The sequence below is a fragment of the Hippocampus zosterae genome, chromosome 1, assembly GCF_025434085.1.
Source record: "Hippocampus zosterae strain Florida chromosome 1, ASM2543408v3, whole genome shotgun sequence".
NCBI classification, from domain to species: Eukaryota; Metazoa; Chordata; class Actinopteri; order Syngnathiformes; family Syngnathidae; genus Hippocampus; species Hippocampus zosterae.
In genome coordinates this window covers 24,696,233-24,709,140 of record NC_067451.1, presented here as the reverse complement: position 1 = coordinate 24,709,140, position 12,908 = coordinate 24,696,233, and the positions used below count along the sequence as shown (strand labels likewise).

At 39.6% G+C, this 12,908-nt stretch overlaps 1 protein-coding gene and 1 long non-coding RNA gene across 8 annotated transcripts in view; both read left to right on the top strand.

Moving 5' to 3' along the window:
* The window catches only part of diaph2 (diaphanous-related formin 2), a 471,059-nt gene that overhangs the window by 107,710 nt on the left and 350,441 nt on the right, over positions 1 to 12,908 (top strand). The window lies entirely within an intron of this gene.
* LOC127608284 (uncharacterized) lies at positions 5,305 to 9,548 on the top strand. Its single transcript, XR_007964230.1, has 6 exons — positions 5,305 to 5,379; positions 5,758 to 5,835; positions 6,661 to 6,738; positions 8,020 to 8,097; positions 9,001 to 9,028; positions 9,476 to 9,548. It is a non-coding gene; the product is annotated as an uncharacterized LOC127608284 (long non-coding RNA).

Here is a 12,908-nt window from a genome sequence, read left to right as displayed (position 1 = left end):
CAAAATACTATTTTTGCCTTTAAATAAAATACTCTGGATAATGCATTTTTTTAGGACTATTTCTGATTACTTGGTTAAGTATTTTCCATATTTCTTGTGTGTTACCTTTATTCTGCTCTAATAGTGCATGATAATGATCTCTTTTACTGGTTCTTATAATATTTACTAGTTTATTTTTATATATTTTATATTTTTTTCTGCTTCTACAGTTCTGAATTTTAAAAACAATTTATATAAATTGTTTTTCTTTTTACATGCGTTTTCTATGCCTTTCGTTATCCATGACTTACTTGGGTCTTTATACTTTTTGGAGACTTTAGTTAATGGAAAATGTTTATCATATAAGGAGATTATGGTAGACTGAAATACTTCAAACGCTGTATTTGGGTCTTTGTTTGAGTAGACCTCGGTCCAGTTTTTTTTTCTAGGTCTTGCTTAAAGACATCGATGGAACGTTTGGTTCTTAGTCTTATTTCTGTTATACGAGTTGTTGATTTAGCTTTTCTATCGAAATAATTATGAAAAACTGCAAAAACAGGTAGGTGGTCACTTATGTCATTAATGAGAAGTCCACTTTCCATTTTATGAACAATCTTATTTATAAATATATTATCTATTAATGTGGCCGTGTCAACTGTTATTCTGCTAGGTTTCAGGATTACTGGGAAAAAGCTGTTGCTGTACATAGTATTTATGAAGTCAGTTGTTTTTTTGTGTTTATTTGGGTTTAATAAGTCAATGTCTCGATTTTACTGCATTTAAGTGCTTTGTCTACATATATTGCAACCCCCCTCCTTTTTTGTTTTCTCTATTAGTTGCAAACATTTCATAACCTTCTATTTCCATTTCAGTTGTTTTATCTTCATCAAGCCAAGTTTCTGATATGGCAATTATTTTAAATCTATTTAATTTAGTCAGGTATTCTTTAATTTTTGTGAAGTTTTTATAGAGACTTCTACTGTTTAAGTGTATTACCGAAAGTGCATTTTCCAATTTTATATTAGTGTTGAATTGTTCATCCAGGTAATAGTCATAGTTTGTTACCCTTTGTTTGTTGTTGAAGAAGTTATTGTCTGGGTCCAAATTGTTCTCGGGATCCAATGGCTTATAGTCAATATCTTCAAAGGGTTGGAAGTCCATGTTTTTGGGATGTGAATTTCCCGCTCCCACGCAGTCGTCGATGGCTCCCTCACGGCCGTCGTTGGTTCCCTCGCTGTCGTCGCTCACTCTCTCGCCGTCATCACTGGGTCCCTCGTAGTCGCTGGCTCCCTTGCGGTCGTCGCCGACTCCCTCACGCTCACCGGCTGGCTGCCTCCCGGCTCTCTCACGCGCGCTGGCTGGTTGTCTCCCGGCTGCCTCAGGCTCTGTCTCCCGGCTCCCTCGTGGTCACTGGCTCCCCTGCAGTCGTCGCTGGTTTCCTCTCGTCGTCTCTGGCTCCCTTGCGGTCGTCGTTGTCTCCCTCACGGTGGTCGCAGGCTGGTTGTCTCCAGGCTTCCTCACGGTCGCTGGCTTCCCTGCAGTCGTCGCTGGCTTCCTCGCGGTCATCACTGGCTCCCTCACGGTCGGTCGTCGCTGGCTCCTTCGCGGTCAGTCGGTCTTGAAAAAGTTATTGTCCGGGTCCAAGTTGTTCTCAGGGTCAAACGTCTTGTGGTCAGTAGGGTTGGAAGTCATCAAAGGGTTGGAAGGGTCATCAAAGGATTCAAAGTCCATGGTTTTTGGTATGTGAATTTCCTGCTTCAGTAGGGTCAAAGTTTTTATTGTCGGGTGGTGAAAAATTCTCAGTATGCTGCTTGATGGTGTTGAACTCGAGCCTGTTGTGTTGGAGTACTGGTGCGGGGGTGGACAATAAGTTTGTTATGTCTTAAGTAGGCAGTTTCCCCTCTGTCACGTGCAGCTTTTAATTTTGGGAGGAGCTCTTTTCTTTTTTGTCGTACGGCATCTGTAAATTGTTCGTTGATGTAGATGTTGGAGCCTTTTAAGTATTTTGCTTTTTGTAGGATCCTTGATCTGTCCTTGTATCTTAGAAATTTCACCACAACTGGCCTTGGTCGAGGTCTTCCAGCGTCTTGTCTTCCTGTGCGGTGAGCTCTCTCCACCTCAATTTGCCCCTGTATCAGCCGTTTCTCCTTCAGGATTTTTTAAACTTTTTCCTCTGTTTCAGTCCACGTTTCTCCCGGTTTTTCCTCAATTCCATCAATTACTAAGTTGTTTCTTCTTGACTGTCCTTCCAAGTAGTCCACCTTGTCCGTTAATACAAGCATGCCGTCACATACTTTGTAGAATTCTGTTTGCATGTCTTTGGAATGGCCAGTTTGACAGATTAGATTTTTTTTTTTATGTCGTCTACCTCTTTTTGGGTAAAGTTGATGCTGTTTTTTATTACTTGGACTACCCTGGTAAAAGTGTCAAGTCGTGAGTTTGTTGAGTCTATTATCATCTTGACAAATCCTTTGAAATTTTCCCGTTGTTGTTGCAAGAGCGCCATAAAAAGTTCTTTTTGTTGCTGGAGTAATTCATTTACTTGAGTGAGGGTCACGGAATCCTCTTCCTGCTTTGTGTCTTGCTTCTGTTTGGGTGGCATTTTGTCGGGTCTCGTTGCTAGCCGGTTGTATGCTAGTTTGTGACGTGTCCAGTAGACTTGCTGCTGGGTGTTTCTAACGTGGCAAGTGGGTTTACCGGCTCCCTCACACTCGCTGGCGTTTGGTTGGTTGGTCTCTGGTCGTGGGTGAATCACACATTCACAGATGATTGCCACAGTCTTGTACAAGTGAAAGTCTGTTTGCATTTATTGGGGTTGTAATTTGATTTTTTTGAATTTTTAATTTGCATCTGAAACGTTGAGGACCACTGCTTTAAAGGCATCACACGTTGCCTGTGACTGTATTTGACCGTTGAAGTTTCACAATACTTCATTTAGTCTCTACTATTAAGCAAAATCTATCTGTTATAATATGCTATGTTCTATACAATGAAACATATGCCATTAAATTCCTCTGCTACTGGACATACAGCATTTGAGATGCTGTTTCAAACAGTGATTCTGGTACTCCACTGAAGGTCAACCGCAAGTGGGATTAAAGCCAGAGAAGCTTGCTGACAGGGTCTATTGGTGTGCCCTCTCCTTGGCCGCATCTGGGTCGCAGCCAGTTGGGTCGGAAATGTTTGTTGTGCTTTGTGTGTGTGTGTGTGTGTGTGTGTGTGTGTGTGTGTGCGTTTGTATTCATGACATCTCAGGACAATTTTATGATAACACACCTTCACAATGAGGACCTGTGGAAAAATGAGGACATTTTTCGCGTCCTCATATTTCCACGCAGTCTACACTACTCTAGAGCTCACGAGGATACTCCCACACCAAAAATAAGTGATGTCCTGAAAGAGCACAATTTTCAGAAATTGTGTGTTTAAGTGTGTTTAACTTTCGACTCACTTTTCATTTGGAAAACTAGTGGCCAACTTCGGTACTTAACACACTTTTAACACACTTTCAGTGACGTCATTGTGCAGGACCTCAAATGTCATCTTTTTCGGACTGACTCACACATTTTCCCCGCCCTCGTCCTGATAAGTCACATCAATTAGCAGTCACACAAAATCCAACATGTGAAGCAGCCAGACAATCCTACTCTCAAACACGACCACGCGTGGATGACCATCGGGTAAGCAATTCCTTTTCCTTTATCTTACCGTAACATAGAAGTTGGTCAATATAACCGTGTTTAACAGTGCCCACCAAAGGTAATATCATTCAATAAGACAGCTAGCTAGCTAGCTAGCTCGATCGTTAGCATGCTAATAAGCTTCCAGTAAAAGTAATGTGGACATGTCCTGCAGGCAAGGTTCTGTAAAACTTTTCTAAATCTTTAACAACACAGTCTGTGGAACTTGGTTTTGGTGCCATATGTTTATTTCAGTGCAGTATTTGTTTTATTCGATTGCAGTTAATTTAAATTAGTTAGTACAGGTAGCCTAATGAAAGTGGGCCAGGCACTTCTAGCATTTACGCTAAGCCCGGTGTATTTACACTGTTTATTCTTGTGCTGATTCAATTGTACACCGTTTCAATGAAAAAACAAACAAACGTTTGCAATGAAATTATAGCAGAATTCAGCTTATTTTGGTACATTTGGTCAAGACAATATTGTGTTACTCGATTTTAATTTTACATTGTTATCTGCCTGACAAATGGTTTGCCCAAATCTATTAGTCTGACCAGCAAATGTTTGATGAAATGAATTTTTGTATTTTTGAGGAAGAAAATAATATTCCTTTGGCTCAGTACTTTTTGAGCCAAAATAAGTGCTGCCATAATATTGTGCTTGCTTGTCTGGCTGACTTCTTCTCATTTTCGATTGTAGATGTTTACTGGTGGTGATAATGTCACAAAGAAGAACCAGACTGAGCCCTGAATCTGAGGCTGCTCCTTTTATCTGGAGTCAACAAGCCTTGTTTGAAAGCCCAGTGGATCAATGATTATAAAGGTATGCTATCAATCTACCTGCTATCTAATTCTTATGGCTACCGCAAGCACATGACAAGAGCTGCAACCAAAGCCTGTCACAGTGACAGATTTTATTCGTACATTGTATTTACCCCAAAAATGTCACAATAAACAACAGCATGTTTTTTTTATGCCATTGATCATATTGGAGCAAAAATAATTGAAGTACTTTTGAAGAAAATGTTTAGCAGCCATTATCATTCAATTATTGAGAATATTGTAGTGCCATGTAGAACTAGGAATATCTTGGAATGAAAAAATAGAAATAGAAATTATTTGGCTTCTGTTAAACTATTGTGCTTCACCAAATATCACAATTCATAAAAACGCATACTATCCGTAATAGTCGAGGAAAATTAGATGCCTTTAAACTTCCTTCATAATGCGAAGAGCTGTGTATGAAGTTTAATTTATTCAAAAGTCATGTAACTACGACATATTTCTGACACTCTATGGTTGCTATAATGTTGATTTTCATGATTTCAGTCATGCCCTCATACTTCTTCAGTTACTGTAGAATACTTTTTAGAATATTTCTGATACTGTAATGTTGCTGAAAAACCAGAGTGTGATCAGGTGAAATGACTTTTGTCTGGACCTAACACTGGAGAGCCTGTGTTCGAATGTCCCCATATTGATGTTCCACAGAGCCGAACAGTGTTAACTTTCTATAGTGTGGTATATTAATCCCAAACCCTCCTGTGAGAGATGTTCAATGATAAATAATGTTTATTGATTTCTTAACTGGTCAGAATGAAGAACGCTGAATATTTTGACACCGTAATGGTGTTATGTTGCAGGCACCAAGTGACGGGATCTTGACTGAACCTTCTGGAGACCAAGAAGGGAGTGAGAGATCCACTTCATCCTTACAACAGGTTACTACTTCTTATCATGATATACTAGGTTTGAGTTTTCAGCTTTCTTTGACAAACACAGGAGAAGTTATAAATCACAAACATAGACTCTCCATGATTTCAGTCGTCATGTCCTCATATTTCTTCAGACCTGAAAAACCTGAGTGTGTTTCAGGTGACATGACTTTTGTCTTAACCTAACTCTGGAGAGCCTGTGTTCGAATGTCCCCATATTGCTGTTCCACAGAACTGAACAGTGTTAACTTTCTATCGTGTGGTATATTCATCCCAAACCCTCCCGTGAGCAATGTTCAATGATAATTAATATTTATTCATTTCTTAACTGGTCAGAATGAAGAATGCTGAAACTTTTGACACCGTAATGTTGTTATGTTGCAGACATCAAGTGACAGGTACCTGACTGAACCCTCTGGAAACCAATAATGGAGTGAGAGATCCACTTCATCCTTACAACAGGTTACTACTTCTTATCATGATATACTAGGTTTGAATTTTCAATGTTCTTTGACAAACACAGGAGAAGTTATAAATCAGAAACATGGACTCTCCATGATTTCAGTCGTCATGTCCTCATATTTCTTTAGACCTGAAAAACCCGAGTGTGTTTCAGGTGACATGACTTTTGCCTTAACCTAACTCTGGAGAGCCTGTGTTCGAATGTCCCCATATTGCTGTTCCACAAAACTGAACAGTGTTAACTTTCTATAGTGTGGTATATTCATCCCAAACTCTCCCGTGAGCAATGTTCAATGATAATTAATGTTTATTCATTTCTTAACTGGTCAGAATGAAGAATGCTCCATATTTTGACACCGTAATGTTATGTTGCAGACACCAACTGACCTGACTGAACCCTCTGGAGACCATGAATGGAGTGAGAGATCCACTTCATTCTTACAACAGGTTACTACTTCTTATCATGATATACTAGGTTTGAGTTTTCAGCTTTCTTTGACAAACACAGGAGAAGTTATAAGTCAGAAACATGGACTCTCCATGATTTCAGTCGTCATGTCCTCATATTTCTTTAGACCTGAAAAACCCGAGTGTGTTTCAGGTGACATGACTTTTGCCTTAACCTAACTCTGGAGAGCCTGTGTTCGAATGTCCCCATATTGCTGTTACTCAGAGCTGAACAGTGTTAACTTACTATAGTGTGGTACATTATTCCCAAACTCTCCTGTGAGCAATGTTCAATGAGAAATAATGTTTATTCATTTCTTAAATGGTCAGAATGAAGAATGCTGAAACTTTTGACACCGTAATGTTGTTATGTTGCAGACATCAAGTGACAGCTACCTGACTGAACCCTCTGGAAACCAAGAATGGAGTGAGAGATCCACTTCATCCTTACAACAGGTTACTATTTCTTATCATGATATACTAGGTTTGAATTTTCAATGTTCTTTGACAAACACAGGAGAAGTTATAAATCAGAAACATGGACTCTCCATGATTTCAGTCGTCATGTCCTCATATTTCTTTAGACCTGAAAAACCCGAGTGTGTTTCAGGTGACATGACTTTTGCCTTAACCTAACTCTGGAGAGCCTGTGTTCGAATGTCCCCATATTGCTGTTCCACAGAACTGAACAGTGTTAACTTTCTATAGTGTGGTATATTCATCCCAAACTCTCCAGTGAGCAATGTTCAATGATAATTAATGTTTATTCATTTCTTAACTGGTCAGAATGAAGAATGCTCCATATTTTGACACCGTAATATTATGTTGCAGACACCAACTGACCTGACTGAACCCTCTGGAGACCATGAATGGAGTGAGAGATCCACTTCATTCTTACAACAGGTTACTACTTCTTATCATGATATACTAGGTTTGAGTTTTCAGCTTTCTTTGACAAACACAGGAGAAGTTATAAGTCAGAAACATGGACTCTCCATGATTTCAGTCGTCATGTCCTCATATTTCTTTAGACCTGAAAAACCCGAGTGTGTTTCAGGTGACATGATTTTTGTCTGGACCTAATTCTGGAGAGCCTGTTTTCGAATGTCCCCATATTGCTGTTACACAGCGCTGAACAGTGTTAACTTTCTATAGTGTCTTATATTAATCCCAAACCCTCCTGTGAGCGATGTTCAATGAAAAACAATGTTTATTCATTTATTAACTAATCAGGATGAATAAATTTGAATATTTCTGACACTGCACTGTTGCTATGTTGCAGACATCAAGTGTTCCGATCCTGATGAAACCTTCTGAAGATCAAGAAAGGAGTGGAAGATCCACTTCTTCCTTAAACAGGTTACTACGTCTTATCATTATATATTAGGTTTCAGTTTTCAGCTTTCTTTGACAAACACAGGAGAAGTTATAAATCAGAAACATAGACTCTCCATGATTTCAGTCGTCATGTCCTCATATTTCTTTAGACCTGAAAAACCTGAGTGTGTTTCAGGTGTCATGACTTTTGTCTTAACCTAACTCTGGAGATGCTGTGGCTGAATGTCCCCATATTGCTCTTCCACAGAGCTGAACAGTGTTAACTTTCTATAGTGTGGTACATTATTCCCAAACTCTCCTGTGAGCAATGTTCAATGAGAAATAATGTTTATTCATTTCTTAACTGGTCAGAATGAAGAATGCTGAATATTTTGACACCGTAATGTTGTTATGTTGCAGACACCAAATGACAGGTACCTGACTGAACCCTCTGGAGACCAAGAATGGAGTGAGAGATCCACTACATCCTTACAACAGGTTATTACTTCTTATCATGATATACTAGGTTTGAGTTTTCAGCTTTCTTTGACAAACACAGGAGAAGTTATGAATCACAAACATAGACTCTCCATGATTTCAGTCGTCATGTCCTCATATTTCTTTAGACCTGAAAAACCCGAGTGTGTTTCAGGTGACGTGACTTTTGCCTTAACCTAACTCTGGAGAGCCTGTGTTCGAATGTCCCCATATTGCTGTTCCACAGAACTGAACAGTGTTAACTTTCTATAGTGTGGTATATTCATCCCAAACTCTCCCGTGAGCAATGTTCAATGATAATTAATGTTTATTCATTTCTTAACTGGTCAGAATGAAGAATGCTGAATATTTTGACACCGTAATGTTATGTTGCAGACACCAACTGACCTGACTGAACCCTCTGGAGACCATGAATGGAGTGAGAGATCCACTTCATTCTTACAACAGGTTACTACTTCTTATCATGATATACTAGGTTTGAGTTTTCAGCTTTCTTTGACAAACACAGGAGAAGTTATAAGTCAGAAACATGGACTCTCCATGATTTCAGTCGTCATGTCCGCATATTTCTTTAGACCTGAAAAACCCGAGTGTGTTTCAGGTGACATGACTTTTGCCTTAACCTAACTCTGGAGAGCCTGTGTTCGAATGTCCCCATATTGCTGTTACTCAGAGCTGAACAGTGTTAACTTACTATAGTGTGGTACATTATTCCCAAACTCTCCTGTGAGCAATGTTCAATGACAAATAATGTTTATTCATTTCTTAACTGGTCAGAATGAAGAATGCTGAAACCTTTGACACCGTAATGTTGTTATGTTGCAGACATCAAGTGACAGGTACCTGACTGAACCCTCTGGAAACCAAGAATGGAGTGAGAGATCCACTTCATCCTTACAACAGGTTACTACTTCTTATCATGATATACTAGGTTTGAATTTTCAATGTTCTTTGACAAACACAGGAGAAGTTATAAATCAGAAACATGGACTCTCCATGATTTCAGTCGTCATGTCCTCATATTTCTTTAGACCTGAAAACCCCGAGTGTGTTTCAGGTGACATGACTTTTGCCTTAACCTAACTCTGGAGAGCCTGTATTCGAATGTCCCCATATTGCTGTTCCACAGAACTGAACAGTGTTAACTTTCTATCGTGTGGTATATTCATCCCAAACTCTCCCGTGAGCAATGTTCAATGATAATTAATATTTATTCATTTCTTAACTGGTCAAAATGAAGAATGCTGAATATTTTGACACCGTAATGTTATGTTGCAGACACCAAGTGACCTGACTGAACCCTCTGGAGACCATGAAAGGAATGATAGATACACTTCATCCTTACAACAGGTTACTACTTCTTGTCATGATATACTAGGTTTGAGTTTTCAGCTTTCTTTGACAAACACAGGAGAAGTTATAAATCAGAAACATGGACTCTCCATGATTTCAGTCGTCATGTCCTCATATTTCTTTAGACCTGAAAAACCTGAGTGTGTTTCAGGTGTCATGACTTTTGTCTTAACCTAACTCTGGAGAGCCTGTGTTCGAATGTCCCCATATTGCTGTTACTCAGAGCTGAACAGTGTTAACTTACTATAGTGTGGTACATTATTCCCAAACTCTCCTGTGAGCAATGTTCAATGAGAAATAATGTTTATTCATTTCTTAACTGGTCAGAATGAAGAATGCTGAAACTTTTGACACCGTAATGTTGTTATGTTGCAGACATCAAGTGACAGGTACCTGACTGAACCCTCTGGAAACCAAGAATGGAGTGAGAGATCCACTTCATCCTTACAACAGGTTACTACTTCTTATCATGATATACTAGGTGTGAGTTTTCAGCTTTCTTTGACAAACACAGGAGAAGTTATAAATCAGAAACATGGACTCTCCATGATTTCAGTCGTCATGTCCTCATATTTCTTCAGACCTGAAAAACCTGAGTGTGTTTCACGTGACATGACTTTTGTCTTAACCTAACTCTGGAGAGCCTGTGTTCGAATGTCCCCATATTGCTGTTCCACAGAACTGAACAGTGTTAACTTTCTATAGTGTGGTATATTCATCCCAAACTCTCCCGTGAGCAATGTTCAATGATAATTAATGTTTATCCATTTCTTAACTGGTCAGAATGAAGAATGCTGAATATTTTGACACCGTAAATTATGTTCCAGACACCAAGTGACCTGACTGAACCCTCTGGAGACCATGAATGGAATGAGAGATAAATTCTCAAAATTCTCAAATTTTCAAAATTCTCATTATTTCCTGGAATATCTTGATTATTTTATTTTTCCATTTTTAATAAATAATGCCTTCTTTTACAGGTGGGAATAAGAGACGCACGTGGACAGATGATGAAGTGAAGGCTGTTGAGCGACATATGTTTGATTTCATAACAAGCCATAAAGTTTCAGGTAAAACGAGCTGTGAGTCCTGTCTCCACGCAGAGCCAGCAGCTCTGAAAGACAGAGGCTGGGTGTCCATCAAAAACTACATCCACAACAGGATATAACTGCATTAAAAAGGGAAATGAATGGCTAGTCCATTGAAATGCGAGCACGTCTGGGTACATTTCAGTTCAAGTTAACTAAAGCAATAGCAATGGTGCATTTAGGGTGGGATGGTCAATTATGGATTTCATATTTGTTGTTTAATACTGTGTTTCACGTTTGTTGTTTCATGATCTTCAAGAGCAATTTGGAAAATCCTTGAAGATGCATGAACATGTAAATTATACTGTATATCAGGCATGTCCCGATCTGGGCCTGGAGGGCCACTGTCGTGCCTGTTTTCCAGCTCTCCCGGCTGCATCACACCTGTTTCAGATGATCAGTTCATCAGTCAGCTCTGATGCAGCATTAGAACATCCTGGGAGAGCTGGAAAACAAAAAGACAGCGGCCCTTGAGGACCGACCTTGGACACCCCTGCTGTACATAAACGTACGTACGATATACAAACTTCTCACAAAAGATAGGCTTATTAGGTATGAGGTGATATTTCGGAAAAACCCTAAAACATTTGAATTCATCCTATTTCAAGAATTTCAATACTTTTATAAAAGTTGCTTTTGTCTAACGGTAGCTAAAGAAGTTGCTACACACATGGCACAATATATGGCCAGATTCATTAAAAATTCTTCATCGCAGTATTCACATTTTGACATAATCTTCAGTTCAAACAACCCTCATCTATTGCAGTGCTTTGTGTCATGGAGAGGAGGTGGCATGTTTTCTGTGTTCATAATTTCATATTTGTCAGCAATTAAAAAATAAGAAAGTGGACTGACCACATATTTAACCGTCTCTTCTTCTTCACAGCTTATTTTACTATCTTGTATTGTTAATGTGAATATTTGAGGGATGACGGGTGTAACGACTGTTTGGCACATTCGCCTCACAGTTCAGCAATTGATATTTGAATGTTTGAATCTGGGCTTCCTTCCTTTGTAGAGTTCTCCCCATGCCCGAGCATGACAATTGGACACATGTGCCTAACATATACTGTTGGTATGTAACATGAGTCAATTTAAAAATACACACTTTACTCTTAGCTGGTCTTCATAAGTCATATATACTTGAAAATGATGTGTATCTAGGGGGCTCAAAATTCACAAAAACATGAAATGGTAGTGTGTTTGAGGTGACTGTCTCCATAATACACAAAAACCTGTCAATGTCCTCATATGTAGTAGTTTTGTCATAAATAAAAAAAAAATTACGTCCTAGCCAAAATCTGAGTAGATGGCTGTCTTCCTGATTTTTTTTCATGACTACCATATTTTTTTGGAGCCTGTAGGACCACGGGAAAGGCATGTACCCATATGTCGGGTGAACAAACGGACGTCCTGAAAATGCACCAAAACACGTATGTGTGTGTGTGTGTGTGTGTGTGTGTGTGTGTGTGTGTGTGTGTGTGTGTGTGTGTGTGTGTGTGTGTGTGTGTGTGTGTGTGTGTGTGTGTGTGTGTGTGTGTGTGTGTGTGTGTGTGTGTGTGTGTGTGTGTGTGTGTGTGTGTGTGTGTGTGTGTGTGTGTGTGTGTGTGTGTGTGTGTGTGTGTGTGTGTGTGTGTGTGTGTGTGTGTGTGTGTGTGTGTGTGTGTGTGTGTGTGTGTGTGTGTGTGTGTGTGTGTGTGTGTGTGTGTGTGTGTGTGTGTGTGTGTGTGTGTGTGTGTGTGTGTGTGTGTGTGTGTGTGTGTGTGTGTGTGTGTGTGTGTGTGTGTGTGTGTGTGTGTGTGTGTGTGTGTGTGTGTGTGTGTGTGTGTGTGTGTGTGTGTGTGTGTGTGTGTGTGTGTGTGTGTGTGTGTGTGTGTGTGTGTGTGTGTGTGTGTGTGTGTGTGCGTGTGCGTGTGTGTGTCACAAGCTTGAACTGTCTTGTGCGGGTCAGGGCGAAGTGAAAGTGTGAAAGTGAAAATAGAGGGCATGTCCCTTTGAGAGCTAAATACAGTGGAATGAATGGTCAAGGTTGACGTAACACAAACAGGTTAAGCTTGACCTAATTTAGACCGTGCATCTGAAAGGCTCAAGTAAATGAATAAGCAGCAATTAACGGGCCTTCAATTCCTTCAGTTTCAAAAGTTAGTGCATCTGACAGAGTTATTGCATCCATTCTTTATCTGAACTTGCAGAGCTGAATAATTGATCATTTGTGGTTTATCAAGGACAACTCCGATTTTGAAAGACCCCCGGAAATGGCCAAAATGACTCTCTGACCATTTCAAACCAGAGACGCTGCAGCTTGCACACAGCCACATGAGAATAAGCACAAAATGAACCGAGACAAAGAAATGACGTGATTTCAAGAGG